Source organism: Pinus tabuliformis, chromosome 6 (assembly GCF_031772625.1).
Source record: "Pinus tabuliformis cultivar Carrire ecotype Pingquan chromosome 6, CPIR1, whole genome shotgun sequence".
In the NCBI taxonomy this organism is placed as follows: Eukaryota; Viridiplantae; Streptophyta; class Pinopsida; order Pinales; family Pinaceae; genus Pinus; species Pinus tabuliformis.
This window is the reverse complement of record NC_142292.1, coordinates 884,590,796-884,611,049: the sequence shown is the minus strand read 5'-3', so window position 1 is coordinate 884,611,049 and position 20,254 is coordinate 884,590,796. Positions and strand designations below refer to the sequence as shown.

Below are 20,254 nucleotides of genomic sequence, written 5' to 3'. Positions count from 1 at the left end.
TGCGACATTCCTCTACAATGATCCTGAGAGTGACAAGATGGTCAATAGTCGAGTGATGTCTCCTAAAACCAGCTTGCCCTTTAGCTCTTTTACCCTGGCTTTCAAGCCAAAGGCTAAGATTCTTTTCCAAAATGAGCCCATATAGCTTGGCTAGGATGTGGCTAATCATAATGGTTCTGTAGTTAGAGGGAACACTTTTGTCCCCATTTTTAAAGATAGACACAATAAGGCTTTGTGTCCAAATCTGAGGGAAGCCATGCTTTAAAGCCAAATTAAGAAGCTTGTGGAGATGAGGAATGAGGATGGATCTTCCCATTTTAAAGGTATCAACTTGGCATCCTTCAATATCTTTAGCTTTCCCATTAGAGAGCTTTTTTATCCCAGACTCAATGTCTTCCAGAGAAAATACATCCTCCTTAACAGGAGTCTTTAAGGTGGTGCCCAGAAATTTTGGAGAGTCATACAACTTCTTAAGATAGTTGTCCCAATTTTCTAAGGGGATAGATTGATTATCTCTGGTTTTACGAGCAAGCACATTCCGCCAAAACTTTTTGGGCGTGAAAGGTGGAGAAGGTGTTCTTACCTTTTATTAATATATGACCTCTTCTTCTTCTTAATGAGATATTTGTATATATTTATATTTTGGAGCTTAATGATTTCATTAGGAGCGTCTCTAATTGCTTTCCTGACAATTTTACAGTCTTTGTCATACCATGGATTGGAATTTCTATGAGTCTGCTTATACAAAGTCTCATTTGAGAACTTGCTAATGGTATTGGAAAGGGTAGTAGTAAAATGTTAATAAATTTGGCCAATGTTGCTACTATAAGTCATGGAGCCTAAATCCCTTTCTAAATCCCTTAATAAGAGGTCAACCTTACTTCTATCGAAGCGAATGTCTTTTGCTTTCATTAGTCTCCTGCATGTGGGTGGTATGCATAACAAGATTGAGAGATAAAGATAGAAGTTTGTGGTCAGATTCAGGTTCGAAACTGCTAAGTAGCTCAAAGTTTGTAATACGATTGAGGACAAGGGTGTTTAAAATCGCATAATCCACGACACTGCTACCCAACCCACGGAAACAGGGCATCTGAGCAAAGAGGGGCCACTTTTTAATACCATTACGGATGATTAGGTCTTGCGAACTACAAAGTTTGAGGAGCTCAGTGTCGAATAAATTCTCAATTATGTCTTCAGATTTTCTCTTGAATCTATTAGCTAAGTTACTATCTTCATCAAGCCACAAGGGGTAGGGGTTAGAGTTGTTAATTAACATAATAGCTTGGTTAGTAGCAATTCTAGCATTAAATTCCCTAAGCAAAAGGATATTACCTTCATTCCTTAGGTTGAAGATGTCTTTTTCTAAGTTATTGAAAGGACAGTTCTTATCCAAGTTGTTTTTCTTATAGGATGTAGAGTTTATAGGGGAAAAATAGAATATTGCAAGAAAGAACCTATTGGTGGTAGAATCAGAGATTTCAATCCAAATGTATTGATTGAAGGGGTCGATTTTATGAAGTCAGATGTGAGAGGAAAAAATGTTCCTTATATAGCATAATATACCACCAAAACCTCTCCGAGAGGATTTCTTATTCCAAATTGACCAAAGAGTGAAATGGTCAAGGTGAGGGACCCTAGATTCATCATGCTCCCAAGTTTTGACTGAAAGAATAAGGTCAATATCACTTGGGATCCAACTTAACATAGGACATTTACACCTTCGAAAACCACGACAATTCCAGAAGAGGATCTGGAGTGATGCAAGTCCCTATTTATCACTCGTGCTTGAAACTTTCTCTAATAATAACTTTCCTATTCCTAATGATTGCCCATTTCCCTCCTTGACCTTTTGGACTTCTTTCGTAAGTTCAGCTTGGTCTTCCAGAATGATATCTTCATTTATAAAGATTTTTGTTCATTTTAGGCTTGGGGATTTCCTGAATATATCCAATTTATGTTCATTACAACTGACCTTGACACGGATTAGTCTGTGTTTATGCTCAAGTATCTTTCCTACCCTTATTTCTTCTGTGACATAAGTTGTTTGAATTTCAAATTTTGTTTTTAATTGTTCTTTAACTATTTCTAATGTGTCTTCATTGTTTTGTCCTTCTATACCTACAATTATAAGGTTTGAGGCTCTTTTGTGGCGCTTATGGTCGAGTACAATTAGTTTATTAATTTCCTCTTTTATGGGTTTAATATCTAATTTATTCTCTATGTTATTTAGCGCTGAGTTATTATGTAGTTGTTCTTTTAGATTTTTAATCTCACTTTTCATGGTGTCATTTTATTTAACCATTGTTTGTTTACTATGTTTTATTTTTTGAATTTTACCTTTCATTCCTTGGAGTTCAGTTTCGAGTGTGATTATTTTATTTTTTAATGATTTGTGGTTGTTATCAAGCATTGTAGTTAATTTTAGTTTAAAATGGTTTTCTCTTTCTTCCCTTTGTCTTTCTAAAGATTCAATATACTCATACAAACTCTCTAAGGTAATTTTACTTGGTCTGCCTTTGTTAGAGGGGAGCTTAGAAATATGAGGGGAAGTACTCATAGTGTAACAAAACAAAACTTAACAAGAGGGTAGGTGGGAACGCATGCACCTGTTAGGCAAAACCAATGTGAGGTTGCATTCACCACACCTTCGAGCATTAATTGTTTAAAATGTCACACCTCTGTTTAATCGAGCGATGGAAACACAAATCGAGCCTCCGTTTAATCACCTCCTTCCTATACAGAACGGAGAAGGTGAATATATATGTGCACAACACAAGAGAAAATATAAAATGTCATACTCACCACAAAAGATCAGACACCCTCTGTTTAATCGAGCGACGGAAATACAAAGCGAGGCAACATAACTTAATTCACCACATCCATAATATAAGACTCTGAGGCCGCAAAGATTAATTCACACCAACAAATATTATAATGCAATGGTTCGAAGTGGCAGAGATTAATTCACACCTGGCTAAAAGTACATCGGTTGAATTCCTCCAAACAAAAGCCTTGCCAATTTGATGCAGTGAAGTGTACGTATATAAATCAGAATCCAATGCCGTTGTGATTGTTTTTCTTTACATAAAACGTTGAATAAATTAAATATACACAGAGCGAATTGATATAGTGGTAATGGAGCTTCATTGGGTTCTTGCCATCGAGCTGGAGCTCCCAAAGAAGAACTGATGTAGGAGCATCCAGACTTAGCCAACAATATGATTGTATGTTCACATGTTGTGGCTAACAAGAGATGGATTTTATTGACTTGAGTGGTCAAAATCAATTCTTAGGAGAGAGGGTTGGATCCCTCGAATTGATCTTTACTTCAATTATTGTAAAAATTAAATCATTGTATTATTTTTAGAACATGAGATAAGTGTTAGGATAGGTGTGTATCAGAGCTTGAGAATAGGGATTTAATAGTTGAGCTGATAAAAATAGAGATTGAGTTGTCAATGTTGTTAGGATAGCATTTGATCCATAAAAGAAAGGAAAAAATTGTAATGATAAAGATCGGATGGAATATGAGAGTAAGCGAGAGATTGAGAGAGAGATAGGGTTTGCAAGTGAAACAGAGGTTAGACAAATTGTTGTAATCGAGCTGAGAGGGCCAAGACTCTGTAATTTCTATTTTATTGAAATAAATGATTAAGTGTGGCATTGCGTGTTATTCCTAGTGTGAAATTCCCTCGAATCTGTGCATCGGCATTCTAGACCCTAATCGGGTATTATTTTCTATTTATGCATTTTATTGATAAGTCACAGTTGATTAGCATTAAGGGTTATTCTAGGCTTAAGCGCTAAACCTTTGCTAAAACGTATTTATTAAAAGCGTGTATTAAGCACGTGAGCAATATTCCCAAGTGGTAAGCAGTATCTCTCACGTTTAAAGAATGGTAAATGGTATTTTTCAAATTCACACGATTAACCTAAGTTGGTGACACGTAGCACGGGAAAACCACTTTTCTCACACGCTCTCGACCTGATATCGATCGTGCTAAACAGCGCGCGATATTGCACGGTAGTCGTTGGATCGGATGGGATAGATCGACGGTGGAGATCAACCGGGCTAGTTGGCGCATGATACATCGCGATATTCGTAGGATTGGGTAAACAAATCAACGGTGCAGATTGAAGCGCTCGGGAGTGGAAAAGTCAAAGTGGGACTGACAGTGATTGGTCAGCTTAGTAGGACCCTCGGGAGGAAATACACGTACATAATCTTATTAACGCACAGTTGATTGGTTTTTAAGTGAACCATTAGTCTAATTGTAGACTACCACATCAATTTTGGTAACCATCCGCATCATTTGGTATCAGAGCTCAAGGATTAAGTCTACTATAGTAAACATGCCACCTAGGAGAGGAGCTGGCATAGGTCAAGGGAGACCTATAGCAAATGCAGTTTTGCTGGAAGAGATTCGAAACCTGTGTACAAGGATGGAGACAATGGAAACTGCTCAAAGGAGAGCACCTGATGAAGGAGATGCCAGTGATACAAAGGAATCTTCTGAGGAAGAAGAAGAAGAGGATGAAAGCAAAGCTACCAAAGTTCTCAAAACGTTGGCCAAAGTAAGTCGAAGACCAAAGCTGGAAATACCTTTGTATGACGGGAATCTCAATGTAGAAGAGTTAATGCACTGGATCAGTTCATAAGACAAGTATTTCAACTATGAGGATGTCGATGACAAAAAGAAGGTGAAATTTCCAATTACCATACTAAAGGATCATGCAGCTATTTGGTGGGATGAATTACAAACATCTAGAGAAAGAAAGGGGAAGCCCAAGATCAAACAATGGGATAAAATGGTGAGTAGGTTGAAAGGTAAATTCATGCCAAAATATTATCAGTTAAATCTTTTCAGATAGTTACAAAATTTGAGACAAAAGGGGATGACTGTCAAAGAATATACAAAAGAATTTTATAAGTTGAGCATTAGAGCAGGACATGCAGAGGATGACGTAGAAAAGGTAGCCAGTTACATCAATGGATTGAGATATGACATACAGGATTAAATCAGCTTGTTGAGTCTGAAGACAATTGAAGATGCCTATCAAGCAGCTTTGAAAGCAAAGGAGAAGATGTTGAGGAAAAAAAGCAGAGGAACAAAGGGAAAAGTTCAGTAAGAGGTAGAGGAACTACCAGATCAAGATTTTAGCACCCTCAGGGTGAAGCAGGAGGTTCAAGTAGTAGACCACCACAGAGAGGAGACTTTAATAAAGGAATATTTGCACCTAGAAAAAGAGGACGAGGAAGAGAAATTCAATGTTATACATGTGGAGAATGGGGACATGGATCATGTGACTGTCCTCATAATAAAGCAACAAATCAGCAGAATGTGAATGTGGCTGAGGGAAATGAAGAAAAACCTCAAATTGCAAATAAGGAAGAATCACCTAAAGTAGGAGAATCTTTGTTATTAAAATGGGTATTGCTTAAAGCAGAGAAAGAGATAGGAGAACCAGCTCAGAGAAAGAGTTTATTCAGAACTACATGCAAGTCCAAAGGAAAATGTTGTAAAGTGATAATTTGTAGGTTTTAACGCCGTACAAAAATTACCTGCATACAAATTATAAAACACATAAAATAAACAATGCGAGAGCACAACACATAAAACACATATACACAAAGATTTTCCCCTGGATCCCAAAACCGGGACTACCAGCTTGATTTTTCATTATTTTCCTTTCAATGTTATAATAGATATTTATACATGCCGAAGCATCTAATGGCATGGACCGAAAACCATCACATCCAATACCATGGACCGAAAACCATCATGTTCAAAAACATATGCGAAAATCATGCACAAAACCATAGGTGGGTCCGCCCTACCTAACATAGGTTCCAAAACCAAAATTTTCTGGAGCGCTGCCCCGGACCCCATAGAGCGGGGTTACCTGCACCCCTCAAACCCCCTGTGACCACCCTGCTACGCAATTGGCACAATGAAGGGGGGGCTCTGCGCCCCCTCTAATTCTCCGGTGAACTACGTGGGCTAGTCGTGGAAAGAATATAGCACAACTCAACGTTCTCCTACTTATTTTTTTCTTTCCATAGGGGTCCACAAGAGAGCTTAGTCATTTATTCAACCCAACAATACCCATTGTTTCTATACACCAAGAGAACTTCTCAGAGCTCACAGATTTTGTCAATGCATCTGCAATATTCTTCAAAGTGTCCACCTTTACCGGCAACACCTTTTTGTCTTCTATCATATCCCTCACAAAGTGATACTTAACATCAATGTGCTTTGTCTTTGAATAATATGCTGGGTTCTTTGCCAAGAAAATTGCACTTTGGCTATCACAGTCTATCCTTATAGCTCCCTGTACTAACCCCATACTTGAACACAATCTCTGCAACCAAACTGCTTCCTTGCTTGCATGAGTGGCTGCCATGTATTCTGCCTTTGTAGTTGATAGTGCCACTACAGATTGTTTCTTACTCCTCCAACTGACTGCACCTCTAAATAGGTTAAACACATACCCACTTGTAGATCTTCTCTAATCCAGATCTCCAGCCCAGTCTGCATCAACAAAGCCACAAATATCCAACTCTCTGTCCAATCCTAGTCTTCATTGGTAGCAAAAACCATAATCATTAGTGCCACGCAAATACCTGAAAAACCCATTTCACTATTGTCCAATTCTCCTTTCCTAGTTTTGACATAAACCTACTCAATACTCCCACTGCATCTGCAATGTATGGTCTAGTACAGACCATTGCATACATCAGGCTATCGACTGCACTTGCATATGGAACACAGGACATGTCCTCTTCCTCTTCTTCTGTCTTGGGACACTGTTCAACAGATAACTTTACACCTACAAGAATAGGAACCTTCATTGGTTTACTATCCTGCATATTAAATCTCTGTAATATTGTCTCAACATACTTCCTCTATTTTAACTAGAGCTTCCTCTTTGCTCGATCTCTTTTAATTTCCATGCCCAAAATATAGTTTGCAGCACCAAAATCTTTCATGTCAAATTTGGAAGACAATTGGGTCTTCAAATCCTGGATAATTTATTTGTCATTTCCAACCAGCAACATATCATCCACATACAAGACCAAATAAATGTACTTTTCTTCTGGTGAAGCCAAGTCCCCGTATAAATGTATCAAATTTCTGATACCACATCCTTAGTGACTGTTTTAACCCATACAGAGACTTCTTTAACTTGCATACCAGTTCTTTCTTACCCTTCACCGCAAAGCCTTCAAGTTGCTTCATGTAGATTTCCTCTTCACATCCATTTGTTCTACCTCAAAATCAAAAGCAACAGCAACAGATAAAAGTAATCTAATAGAAGTTACCTTGAAAACAAGAGAAAAAATATCACCAAAATCAATTCCCAGCACCTAGGAATAACCTTTTGCTACCAACCAAGCTTTGTATTTCTCCACCTTTCCTTCTACATTTGTCTTCTTCTTGAACACCCATTTGCTGCCAATGGGTTTCCTTCTATCCGGCAACTCCACCAGATCTCAAGCCTCATTTTTGTGCAAAGATGTCATTTCATCAACCATGTTCTCTTTTCAGAGTTTTCGATCCTCTAAATCTACTGCTTCCCTCACAGTTCTATGATCATCATCAGTAATAGATAAAACAAAATTTGAACAGAAAGCAGATGGACTATACTTTTCTGGCTACCTTCTTTTTCAAACTGATCTTCTCACACCCAGAGTTTGTGGTTGTTCATCTTTTGATTCCTCCTCTGCTGTAGAGTCTGATTCTTCCTCCTTTAGCTCAAACTCTATCTTCTCAAGTTCCTTTGGTTGGACTTCATGTTTAATAACATCTTTCACCTCTCTGAACACCACATCTTGTCTGTACAAAACCTTCATTGTTACTGGGTTCCAAAGCTTATAACCCTTTAAACCATCCTTTTACCCAATAAAGATGCACTTTTTAGATTTATTATCCAACTTGGTTCGTTTCTCCTTTAGAACATGTACATATGCATCACATCCAAATAACCTCATATGTGAAAGAAAGGGTTTCTTACCAGTCCATACCTCTTGTGGAGTTTTATCGTCCAACATTGATGAAGGTGATCTATTGACCAGGTAACATTTTGTCTCCACCACCTCTGCCCATAATTCGTGTCCTAACCTGGCACCACTGAGCATGCTTCTTGCCCTTTCCATAAACGTCTTGTTAATTCTTTCTGCAACTCCATTTTGTTGAGTTGTATATGGAGTAGTCTTCTGTCGTGCTATACCACACTTCTGACAAAATTCTTCAAATTCCTTACTGCAAAACTCTCCATCGTTATCTGTTCTCAACACTTTTATCTTCTTCTCTATCTGATTTTCCACTAGAGCCTTGAATTCTTTATACCTGTCAAAGACTTCAGATTTCTTCTTAAGGAAATATATCCATGTATTCCTTGAGAATTCATCTATAAATGATATATAGTACACAGAATTACCTAGTGATGGAACTTTCACAAGTCCAAACACAACATTATGCACAAGCTCTAATATATGTTTCGCCTTCTTACCACCAGAGGGGAAACTCACTCAATTCTGCTTCCCATATACACAATTTTCACAGAAATCAAAATCAGAGAGCTATTACTCATACCTTCTACCATACCTTTACCATGAAGTATTCAAAGGCTCTTCTCTCCAATATGTCCAAGCCTTTTATGCCACAACATGGTCTTCTCTCTAGAGACCACTAGATTTTTTGCTCCACTTTCAGGAACCACAGAACTGTTGCACCCATCAACAACCGTGCTACCTTGTAGCTTGTACATAGTTCCAATCTGAACTCCCCGCATCAATACCAGTGCTCCCTGAACCATCTTGCAGGTATCATTCTCGAATACTCTTTTTACACCTGCATCATCCAACTTGCTTACAAAAATCAGATTTCTGGCCAATGTAGGTGTTATCACTTAAGAATTCTAATTTCAAAACCGCTCACATTAGTATGACGGTAAAAAAAATTCAATGCTAGTCTAGTTTTGAGTTTTTGTTTGCCTTAGAGTCTGAGTCTAAGGAGTACACTATGCATCCTCATTCACCACTAGTCTCATAATTTACACAACTTCCAGGTGTCAACTTTGTTCAAGGGTTATTATGTGCCACAAAGCTCTTTAGGTGATTTCGTAGCGCATAAGTCATTTTTAGGTGTTTTCGCAGCGCAACATGTTCTGGTGATTTCACAGCGAAACACGGTCTAAGTGATTTTGTGCTGATCCATAGCAAATCTCACCCAGCTGTCATACTTATCAGAATCCGCTGTGTTTTAGATCGTTAGGTGTCGTGGTACTGGCACATGTTGCAGTTGTTGCTGAGAAGGAGACAAAGGGTTCTGTTTATAATCTGCATGCATTTAATGCAAAGTTGCTTGCTGGCATCAATCAAAAGACTCTAGTGGCCAGCCAAAGGCAACAGATGCATTAGCAGGGGAGCTATGGGAGGTGAAAAGGGAAAGGATCAGAAAGGCTTCTATCTATGGGAAATTACCTGGCTAGGATCTCCGCTCTATTATTGTGAAAAGTGGTGATGATTGCAGGTAGGAGCATCTTGCTGTGCAGCTTATTTCTCATTTCTATGATATTTTCCAGGAGGCAGGGCTACCGCTTTGGTTGCGTCCTTATGAAGTTCTTGTTACTTCTTCGTATACTGCTTTGATCGAAACGATTCCAGACACGGCATCATTACATGCTATTAAAAGCAGGCATCCAAACATCACAAGCTTGCGGGAGTTCTTTACAGACAAATACAAGGAAAACTCACCTTCTTTCAAGCTTGCTCAGAGAAACTTTGTTGAGAGCATGGCTGGATATTCCATATTGTGCTACCTACTTCAGGTGAAAGATCGACATAATGGAAACTTGTTGATGGATGAGGAAGGACATATCATATATATTGATTTTGGTTTTATGCTATCCAATTCTCCTGGTGGTGTGAATTTTGAAAGTGCTCCCTTCAAGTTGACTCGAGAACTTCTAGAGGTAATGGATTCTGATGTAGAGGGTAGTCCGAGCGAGTTCTTCGACTATTTCAAAGTCCTATTCATTCAGGGATTTTTGACATGTAGAAAACATGCAGAACGGATCATATTGCTGGTTGAAATGTTGCAGGACTCCGGTTTCCCATGTTTTAAAGGTGGACCAAAAAAAATACAAAATCTGCGAAAGCGCTTTCATTTAAGTTTGACAGAAGAGCAATGTGTTTCTTTGGTTCTATCTCTCATCAACAGCAGTTTAGATGCCTGACGGACAAGGCAGTATGATTACTACAAACGTGTGCTGAATGGTATCTTGTGAGAATTTATATTGCTCGGGCACATTTCATTCTCAGGTTTCTGTTTTCCGTTAGCCATCTTTGTTGAGGAGCTTTTGCTTCACCTTCAAGAGGATACAGATATCTTGACACGAAACAGCCTTCACATAAAGAACGGTTATTTCCTAGCATTGCTCGAAATCAAGGCACAGGACTTCGCAACCGACAAAGCGAAACAAGTTTTGAATGGATAACTTCAAGGCGTTTGTCGGAGTCCCTGAGTTCTCACGATCAAGTTTTTATGACTCCAGTTTATTTGTGTCGGCGTTGCTACTCTCTGCGTTGGTGGGGGTTATAGCTATTGCCTATGTTATTTTACAATGGAAAAGAAATATTTCTCTTCGTTGGATGTCAATGAAAGCTGCAGCTAGGGCAACGTGAAAGTCAAAAACAAAGTTGAGAACCCCGGAGGCTCACCATTCGTGGAACCAAGAGTTTGGTTATCGCAGACAACCTTCCATCTGTTGTGTGTGTTTGAAGTCATTTCTGCCACCGTAGTCCCTTGGTCCCGTGGCAATTTCGAATTCTTCAATTCAATGCTGTATTGTTTGTGGCGTGGCGGCACATCTGTCCTGTTCTAAGATTGCATCCAGAGATTGTAAATGTGTTGCGCAGGCTGATTTTCAGCAGCTACTGCATCACTGGACTGAAGTATGGAATGAAATAGAGGACATTCCTGAAACATCTTATTACTGTACTTTTTGTAAAGAGCCATGCTGTGCTTCGTATCTGGCGGTTTCTCCTATCTGGCGCTGTCTGTGGTGTCAACGTCTGGTTCATATTGAATGTCATACAAAAATGTTGGAAAAATTGGACGTTGTTTGTGATTTGGGTTTTTACAAAAGGCTTGTTATATCACCACTGTGTGTTAAAGATTTGGGTAATAAGACTATTACTGGTGGGCTTTTGTGTTCTATTACCCAGGGAGCAAATGAATTGGCATCCTCTGTTCAGGGCCGTATCAGAAAAAGGCGGCGGAAGAGTAAACGAGGGAATGATTCTTCACTTCAGAATGCTATGAGCAATGGCATATTGGACATTTGTGGAAACAGTACCAAAGATTCACAGCAAGAACTTAATGGAATTACAGGAGGAGACAAAAGGACCAATGATTGTGGAAATGGAAGAGATTCATATCAGGACGATGAAAATAGCAGAGGAGCAGGAGTCAAAGAGGGCCAGACAAAGTGTGAATCAGTAAAGCCCAGCAGTGGTTTGCAGGAGATGAAACAGCAATATAAATTAGTCAATTTACCTCCTGATTGTAGGCCTCTTTTGGTTTTCGTCAACAAAAAGAGCAGTGCTCAACATGGCCTTTCTCTTACAAGGCGCTTAAATATTCTTCTAAACCCTATCCAGGTGTTTGAGCTGAGCTCTAAACAGGGGCCTGAGATGGGTTTGGCCTTGTTTGACCAAGTGCTACACTTCAGAGTTCTTGTTTGTGATGGTGATGGTACAGTCGGGTGGGTGCTTGATGCTATTGAGAAGCACAATTATGAATTCCCCCCACCTGTTGCCATTCTCCCTATTGGGATAGGAAATGATTTAGCTAGAGTTTTGTCATGGGGAGGAGGCCTTGGTGCAGTAGAGAGACAAGGGGGGTTAAGTATGGTTCTGCACCATATCGATCATGCAGCAGTTACGATGCTTGATCGTTGGCGAGTCACAATAAGTGGGAAAATATCACAGCAGATTCAGAATGGTGATGGCGATCAATCATTAAAATCCACGAAAGAATATCAGAACAGTGACCAAACGATGAAATTCTTGAACAATTATCTTGAAATTGAATGTGATGCAAAAGTTGCATTAGACATTCATATCCTAAGAGAAGAAAGCCCTGAGAAGTTTTATAACCAGTTTCTGAATAAGCTTTTGTATGCAAGAGAAGGTGCCAAGGACATTATGGATAGAACATGAGCTGATTTTCCTTGGCATATTCGACTAGAAGTGGATGGTGTGGACATTGAAGTTCCTGAGGATGCAGAAGGTGTCCTTGTAACGAACATTGGCAGGTACATGGGAAAAGCTTACAGCACATCAAGGACGTGGTAGTCTGCTCCATTTTGGGTAATTAAAGGATAAAGAACATGGCTAATTACTTCCGAATATCTTTGAGCAAAACAAAGGCATAAAAACAGGGACAGTTTCCTATTTCTCAGCAAAGGTAAAGGGATACGACATTAAGGACCAGTAAGAAGCTTCAAGCATCCATCACAGCTAAACTAAAAAAGACCAATTGTCAGAGAATGAGCCTGTTTTCTCCTTTTTCTCGTAGGAGCACCATTTTGATTGTAATAAATGCTATGTTCAGCATGATGTCGAATTAGAATCCTAATTGTTTTAGGTGTCTAGAGCTGTCAATTTGTAGTCTTCTGTATTTATTAGTTAGTTTCAAATGTTAGTAGGTGTCATCATAGGCAGAATTGGAGTTCCCTTCATGCTTGAGGAGGAATCTCGATTAGTTAGAATAAGAACTCTATATATAGCTGAAACAGCAATGTAATCAGGGTTGGAAAATTTACGACACAACTTATATTTGGCTTATGTAAAGACTCATTTCAGTAATAGAATTTTGATTTTACTTCTCAGGATTCATGAAGGATTTCTTATATTCAGAATGTGTGATGTTGTCCTTTCCTTAGTTTTGTTTGCAGTGGTATAGATGTATAATCACTCAGAACTCACTGAATGTGCTCTGATTTCCTGTATGCATTTATAAACTGTGGTCCTATATGAATTATGTTCTGAATATCTAAATGCTGAGTGCCCTAACTTCTATGTAAGGTTGAGTTCACTGTTATGTTGAGGTGTTGTTGACTCCATAGGCCCAATGGATAGTTGTTTAATATGTTTCCAGCATTCATATTTGTCATAGTTGTTCTACAAGAGTTAGCCATCTTATCTTAATCAAAATCATTAACCCATCTAGAGAGAGCCCTCTCAGGTTGAGGAGGCTAAGCCTCAGCCTAAAGCAGGTTTGAAATAGTTACTTAGAGTCAACCTGACCAGCATCCTATTAGGGTCTGATTTTGAGATAACATTTTGGTGCGTCTGCCGGGAGCCTGAAGTCTATTCATTCCCGAAATTAAGAGGTTGAACTTCTGAAGGTAGCAGGAGCTCAGACATCTTTTTGAGGCTGCAAAACTACCTTGGCGACTCCACACATCAAATAAAAAATTGGAAGGTGACTCCACTGCTAGAAGATCAGTAGCTTAATGAAGTTCCAAGATGAATTCCACTGCAAGAATGAATGCCAGGTATGCTCCTATGAATCGGTCTCATATCCCTGGTTTTCCAAATCCTATGCCAAAGGTTGATTGGTTAGAGGATCTTCCGATATTCAAAGATGAAAAGAAAGACAATGCTGCTCTTCATTTGGTTAGGTTTCATATGCATGTACGCAGTCTTAAGATTCACTTTCCTGAAGATTGTCTCATGAAGATGTTTATGACCACTTTAGAAGGAAAAAGCATGGTCTTGGTATAAAAGTTTGGAAAATGGTTCAATATATTCGCTTGCTAGTTTTCATGATGAATTCTATGAGATGTATAAAGAATGTCATCCTTCCTTATTGTTGCTCAAAGATTGCTGTAGACATTATTTAAGTCTTATTCAGTATTTGGAGGATTGTTATGATGATGATGAATTTATGGATGAAGAAATTTTAGAGGCTCTTCATAACAATGCATTTCAGCACCAAGAAGAAAGTATAACATCTCATGAAACGCAGCATGAAGAGCAGTAGGGGTTTACTTGTGAAAACCATGTTTCATCCTTTGATATGAATGAAGAGATGCAGCAATATTCTCAGTCTTCGAATCATAATGAAGATAAAAATGATTACACACAACAAGAAGAAGTACTGGAAGATAGCTTTTACGACCCTCAGGCAGAGGAAAAGGTTGGTTCTTTATGTCAAACTTCACAGCAGCTTACAGCAATAAATGATCATAAGAAAGAGGAAAATTACATTGTTTGTAGGCAGCATTCAGAAAAGCAGTTCGATAGCATATCAAAAGAATCTTGTGTGGTTGAGAATCAGTTGTCTAAAGATGTAGAATGTTATGATGATCATCAACATAACCATGTATTCTTTGACCCTATAAGTGAATATATGGACAAGCTTTGCACTCCGGTCTTTCATTTTCATTTGCATTATGAAGATCAAGTATATTATGAGTTGATGTGGTCCTCTCACTACCCTGGTTATTTTGAGGTCGGATGCAGTCAAGAGCCTCCAATATCAGATAAGACAATTGATTAGCTTTATTGGAAATATCATGTTGCTTGAGCTACAAGTGGAGCTTGTAGCTGATAGGGTAGGTAGGTAGGAAAATGCAAATAAGCTTAAGGATGACTGAGCATTTTTTCAGTAGATATAGATTCCTTTCTTCTACAGTGATCATCTAAGGTGAAGGCTCAAGAAGCTTAAAGGAGATGCTTGTCAAGCAAATTTCTGTTTTTCATAAATGGATAAGGCACTGGACATACGAGTTCTTAGTGTACTACAGGAGCACACTATCCCAACTGGAGCCACTGTTATCACTTAAGAATTCTAATTTCAAAACCGCTCACATTAGTATGACGGTAAAAAAAATTCAGTGCTAGTCTAGTTTTGAGTTTTTGTTTGCCTTAGAGTCTGAGTCTAAGGAGTACACTATGCATCCTCATTCACCACTAGTCTCATAATTTACACAATTTCCAGGTGTCAACTTTTTTCAAGGGTTATTATGTGCCACAAAGCTCTTTAGGTGATTTCGTAGCGCATAAGTCAATTTTAGGTGTTTTCGCAGCGCAACATGTTCTGGTGATTTCGTAGCGAAACACGGTCTAAGTGATTTTGTGCTGATCCATAGCAAATCTCACCCAGCTGTCATACTTATCAGAATCCGCTGTGTTTTAGATCGTTAGGTGTCGTGGTACTGGCACATGTTGCAGTTGTTGCTGAGAAGGAGACAAAGGGTTCTGTTTATAATCTGCATGCATTTAATGCAAAGTTGCTTGCTGGCATCAATCAAAAGACTCTGGTGGCCAGCCAAAGGCAACAGATGCATTAGCAGGGGAGCTATGGGAGGTGAAAAAGGAAGGGATCAGAAAGGCTTCTATCTATGGGAAATTACCTGGCTGGGATCTCCGCTCTATTATTGTGAAAAGTGGTGATGATTGCAGGCAGGAGCATCTTGCTGTGCAGCTTATTTCTCATTTCTATGATATTTTCCAGGAGGCAGGGCTACCGCTTTGGTTGCGTCCTTATGAAGTTCTTGTTACTTCTTCGTATACTGCTTTGATCGAAACGATTCCAGACATGGCATCATTACATGCTATTAAAAGCAGGCATCCAAACATGACAAGCTTGCGGGAGTTCTTTACAGACAAATACAAGGAAAACTCACCTTCTTTCAAGCTTGCTCAGAGAAACTTTGTTGAGAGCATGGCTGGATATTCCATATTGTGCTACCTACTTCAGGTGAAAGATCGACATAATGGAAACTTGTTGATGGATGAGGAAGGACATATCATATATATTGATTTTGGTTTTATGCTATCCAATTCTCCTGGTGGTGTGAATTTTGAAAGTGCTCCCTTCAAGTTGACTTGAGAACTTCTAGAGGTAATGGATTCTGATGCAGAGGGTAGTCCGAGCGAGTTCTTCGACTATTTCAAAGTCCTATTCATTCAGGGATTTTTGACATGTAGAAAACATGCAGAACGGATCATATTGCTGGTTGAAATGTTGCAGGACTCCGGTTTCCCATGTTTTAAAGGTGGACCAAAAACAATACAAAATCTGCGAAAGCGCTTTCATTTAAGTTTGACAGAAGAGCAATGTGTTTCTTTGGTTCTATCTCTCATCAACAACAGTTTAGATGCCTGACGGACAAGGCAGTATGATTACTACCAATGTGTGCTGAATGGTATCTTGTGAGAATTTATATTGCTCGGGCGCATTTCATTCTCAGGTTTCTGTTTTCCGTTAGCCATCTTTGTTGAGGAGCTTTTGCTTCACCTTCAGGAGGATACAGATATCTTGACACGAAACAGCCTTCACATAAAGAACGGTTATTTCCTAGCATTGCTCGAAATCAAGGCACAGGACTTCGCAACCGACAAAGCGAAACAAGTTTTGAATGGATAGCTTCAAGGCGTTTGTCGGAGTCCTTGAGTTCTCACGATCAAGCTTTTATGACTCCAGTTTATTTGTGTCGGCGTTGCTACTCTCTGCGTTGGTGGGGGTTATAGCTATTGCCTATGTTATTTTACAATGGAAAAGAAATATTTCTCTTCGTTGGATGTCAATGAAAGCTGCAGCTAGAGCAACGTGAAAGTCAAAAACAAAGTTGAGAACCCTGGAGGCTCACCATTCATGGAACCAAGATTTTGGTTATCGCGGACAACCTTCCACCTGTTGTGTGTGTTTGAAGTCATTTCTGCCACCGCAGTCCCTTGGTCCCGTGGCAATTTCGAATTCTTCAATTCAATGCTGTATTGTTTGTGGCGTGGCGGCACATCTGTCCTGTTCTAAGATTGCATCCAGAGATTGTAAATGTGTTGCGCAGGCTGATTTTCAGCAGCTGCTGCATCACTGGACTGAAGTATGGAATGAAATAGAGGACATTCCTGAAACATCTTATTACTGTACTTTTTGTAAAGAGCCATGCTGTGCTTCGTATCTGGCAGTTTCTCCTATCTGGCGCTGTCTGTGGTGTCAACGTCTGGTTCATATTGAATGTCATACAAAAATGTTGGAAAAATTGGACGTTGTTTGTGATTTGGGTTTTTACAAAAGGCTTGTTATATCACCACTATGTGTTAAAGATTTGGGTAATAAGACTATTACTGGTGGGCTTTTGTGTTCTATTACCCAGGGAGCAAATGAATTGGCATCCTCTGTTCAGGGCCGTATCAGAAAAAGGCGGCGGAAGAGTAAACGAGGGAATGATTCTTCACTTCAGAATGCTATGAGCAATGGCATATTGGACATTTGTGGAAACAGTACCAAAGATTCACAGCAAGAACTTAATGGAATTACAGGAGGAGACAAAAGGACCAATGATTGTGGAAATGGAAGAGATTCATATCAGGACGATGAAAATAGCAGAGGAGCAGGAGTCAAAGAGGGCCAGACAAAGTGTGCATCAGTAAAGCCCAGCAGTGGTTTGCAAGAGATGAAACAGCAATATAAATTAGTCAATTTACCTCCTGATTGTAGGCCTCTTTTGGTTTTCGTCAACAAAAAGAGCAGTGCTCAACATGGCCTTTCTCTTACAAGGCGCTTAAATATTCTTCTAAACCCTATCCAGGTGTTTGAGCTGAGCTCTAAACAGGGGCCTGAGATGGGTTTGGCCTTGTTTGACCAAGTGCTACACTTCAGAGTTCTTGTTTGTGATGGTGATGGTACAGTCGGGTGGGTGCTTGATGCTATTGAGAAGCACAATTATGAATTCCCCCCACCTGTTGCCATACTCCCTATTGGGACAGGAAATGATTTAGCTAGAGTTTTGTCATGGGGAGGAGGCCTTGGTGCAGTAGAGAGACAAGGGGGGTTAAGTATGGTTCTGCACCATATCGATCATGCAGCAGTTACGATGCTTGATCGCTGGCGAGTCACAATAAGTGGGAAAATATCACAGCAGATTCAGAATGGTGATGGCGATCAATCATTAAAATCCACGAAAGAGTATCAGAACAGTGACCAAACGGTGAAATTCTTGAACAATTATCTTGAAATTGGATGTGATGCAAAAGTTGCATTAGACATTCATATCCTAAGAGAAGAAAGCCCTGAGAAGTTTTATAACCAGTTTCTGAATAAGCTTTTGTATGCAAGAGAAGTTGCCAAGGACATTATGGATAGAACATGAGCTGATTTGCCTTGGCATATTCGACTAGAAGTGGATGGTGTGGACATTGAAGTTCCTGAGGATGCAGAAGGTGTCCTTGTAACGAACATTGGCAGGTACATGGGAAAAGCTTACAGCACATCAAGGACGTGGCAGTCTGCTCCATTTTGGGTAATTAAAGGATAAAGAACATGGCTAATTACTTCCGAATATCTTTGAGGAAAACAAAGGCATAAAAACAGGGACAGTTTCCTGTTTCTCAGCAGAGGTAAAGGGATACGACATTAAGGACCAGTAAGAAGCTTCGAGCATCCATCACAGCTAAACTAAAAAAGACCAATTGTCAGAGAATGAGCCTGTTTTCTCCTTTTTCTCGTAGGAGCACCATCTTGATTGTAATAAATGCTATGTTCAGCATGATGTCGAATTAGAATCCTAATTGTTTTAGGTTTCTAGAGCTGTCAATTTGTAGTCTGCTGTATTTATTAGTTAGTTTCAAATGTTAGTAGGTGTCATCATAGGCAGAATTGGAGTTCCCCTCATGCTTGAGGAGGAATCTCGATTAGTTAGAATAAGAACTCTATATATAGCTGAAACAGCAATGTAATCAGGGTTGGAAAATTTATGACACGGCTTATATTTGGCTTATGTAAAGACTCATTTCAGTAATAGAATTTTGATTTTACTTCTCAGGATTCATGAAGGATTTCTTATATTCAGAATGTGTGATGTTGTCCTTTCCTTAGTTTTGTTTGCAGTGGTATAGATGTATAATCACTCAGAACTCACTGAATGTGCTCTGATTTCCTGTATGCATTTATAAACTGTGGTCCTATATGAATTATGTTCTGAATATCTAAATGCTGAGTGCCCTAACTTCTATGTAAGGTTGAGTTCACTGTTATGTTGAGGTGTTGTTGACTCCATAGGCCCAATGGATAGTTGTTTAATATGTTTCCAGCATTCATATTTGTCATAGTTGTTCTACAAGAGTTAGCCATCTTATCTTAATCAAAATCATTAACCCATCTAGAGAGAGCCCTCTCAGGTTGAGGAGGCTAAGCCTCAGCCTAAAGCAGGTTTGAAATAGTTACTTAGAGTCAACCTGACCAGCATCCTATTAGGGTCTGATTTTGACATAACATTTTGGTGCGTCTGCCGGGAGCCTGAAGTCTATTCATTCCCGAAATTAAGAGGTTGAACTTCTGAAGGTAGCAGGAGCTCAGACATCTTTTTGAGGCTGCAAAACTACCTTGGCGACTCCACACATCAAATAACAAATTGGAAGGTGACTCCACTGCTAGAAGATCAGTAGCTTAATGAAGTTCCAAGATGAATTCCACTGCAAGAATGAATGCCAGGTATGCTCCTATGAATCGGTCTCATATCCCTGGTTTTCCAAATCCTATGCCAAAGGTTGATTGGTTAGAGGATCTTCCGATATTCAAAGATGAAAAGAAAGACAATGCTGCTCTTCATTTGGTTAGGTTTCATATGCATGTACGCAGTCTTAAGGTTCACTTTCCTGAAGATTGTCTCATGAAGATGTTTATGACCACTTTAGAAGGAAAAAGCATGGTCTTGGTATAAAAGTTTGGAAAATGGTTCAATATATTCGCTTGCTAGTTTTCATGATGAATTCTATGAGATGTATAAAGAATGTCATCCTTCCTTATTGTTGCTCAAAGATTGCTGTAGACATTATTTAAGTCTTATTCAGTATTTGGAGGATTGTTATGATGATGATGAATTTATGGATGAAGAAATTTTAGAGGCTCTTCATAACAATGCATTTCAGCACCAAGAAGAAAGTATAACATCTCATGAAACGCAGCATGAAGAGCAGCAGGGGTTTACTTGTGAAAACCATGTTTCATCCTTTGATATGAATGAAGAGATGCAGCAATATTCTCAGTCTTCGAATCATAATGAAGATAAAAATGATTACACACAACAAGAAGAAGTACTGGAAGATAGCTTTTACGACCCTCAGGCAGAGGAAAAGGTTGGTTCTTTATGTCAAACTTCACAGCAGCTTACAACAATAAATGATCATAAGAAAGAGGAAAATTACATTGTTTGTAGGCAGCATTCAGAAAAG

General features: G+C 39.2%; 4 pseudogenes; all 4 read left to right on the top strand.

The window, feature by feature from the left end:
* Positions 1 to 2,693: 2,693 nt before the first annotated feature.
* On the top strand, positions 2,694 to 10,293 carry LOC149261727 (phosphatidylinositol 4-kinase beta 1 pseudogene; annotated as a pseudogene).
* A 202-nt stretch (positions 10,294 to 10,495) lies between these two features.
* LOC149261726 (diacylglycerol kinase 1 pseudogene) lies at positions 10,496 to 12,364 on the top strand (annotated as a pseudogene).
* Positions 12,365 to 14,665: 2,301 nt separating this feature from the next.
* Positions 14,666 to 16,174, top strand: LOC149261725 (phosphatidylinositol 4-kinase beta 1 pseudogene; annotated as a pseudogene).
* A 266-nt stretch (positions 16,175 to 16,440) lies between these two features.
* On the top strand, positions 16,441 to 18,339 carry LOC149261724 (diacylglycerol kinase 1 pseudogene; annotated as a pseudogene).
* The last annotated feature ends 1,915 nt before the right edge of the window (positions 18,340 to 20,254 follow it).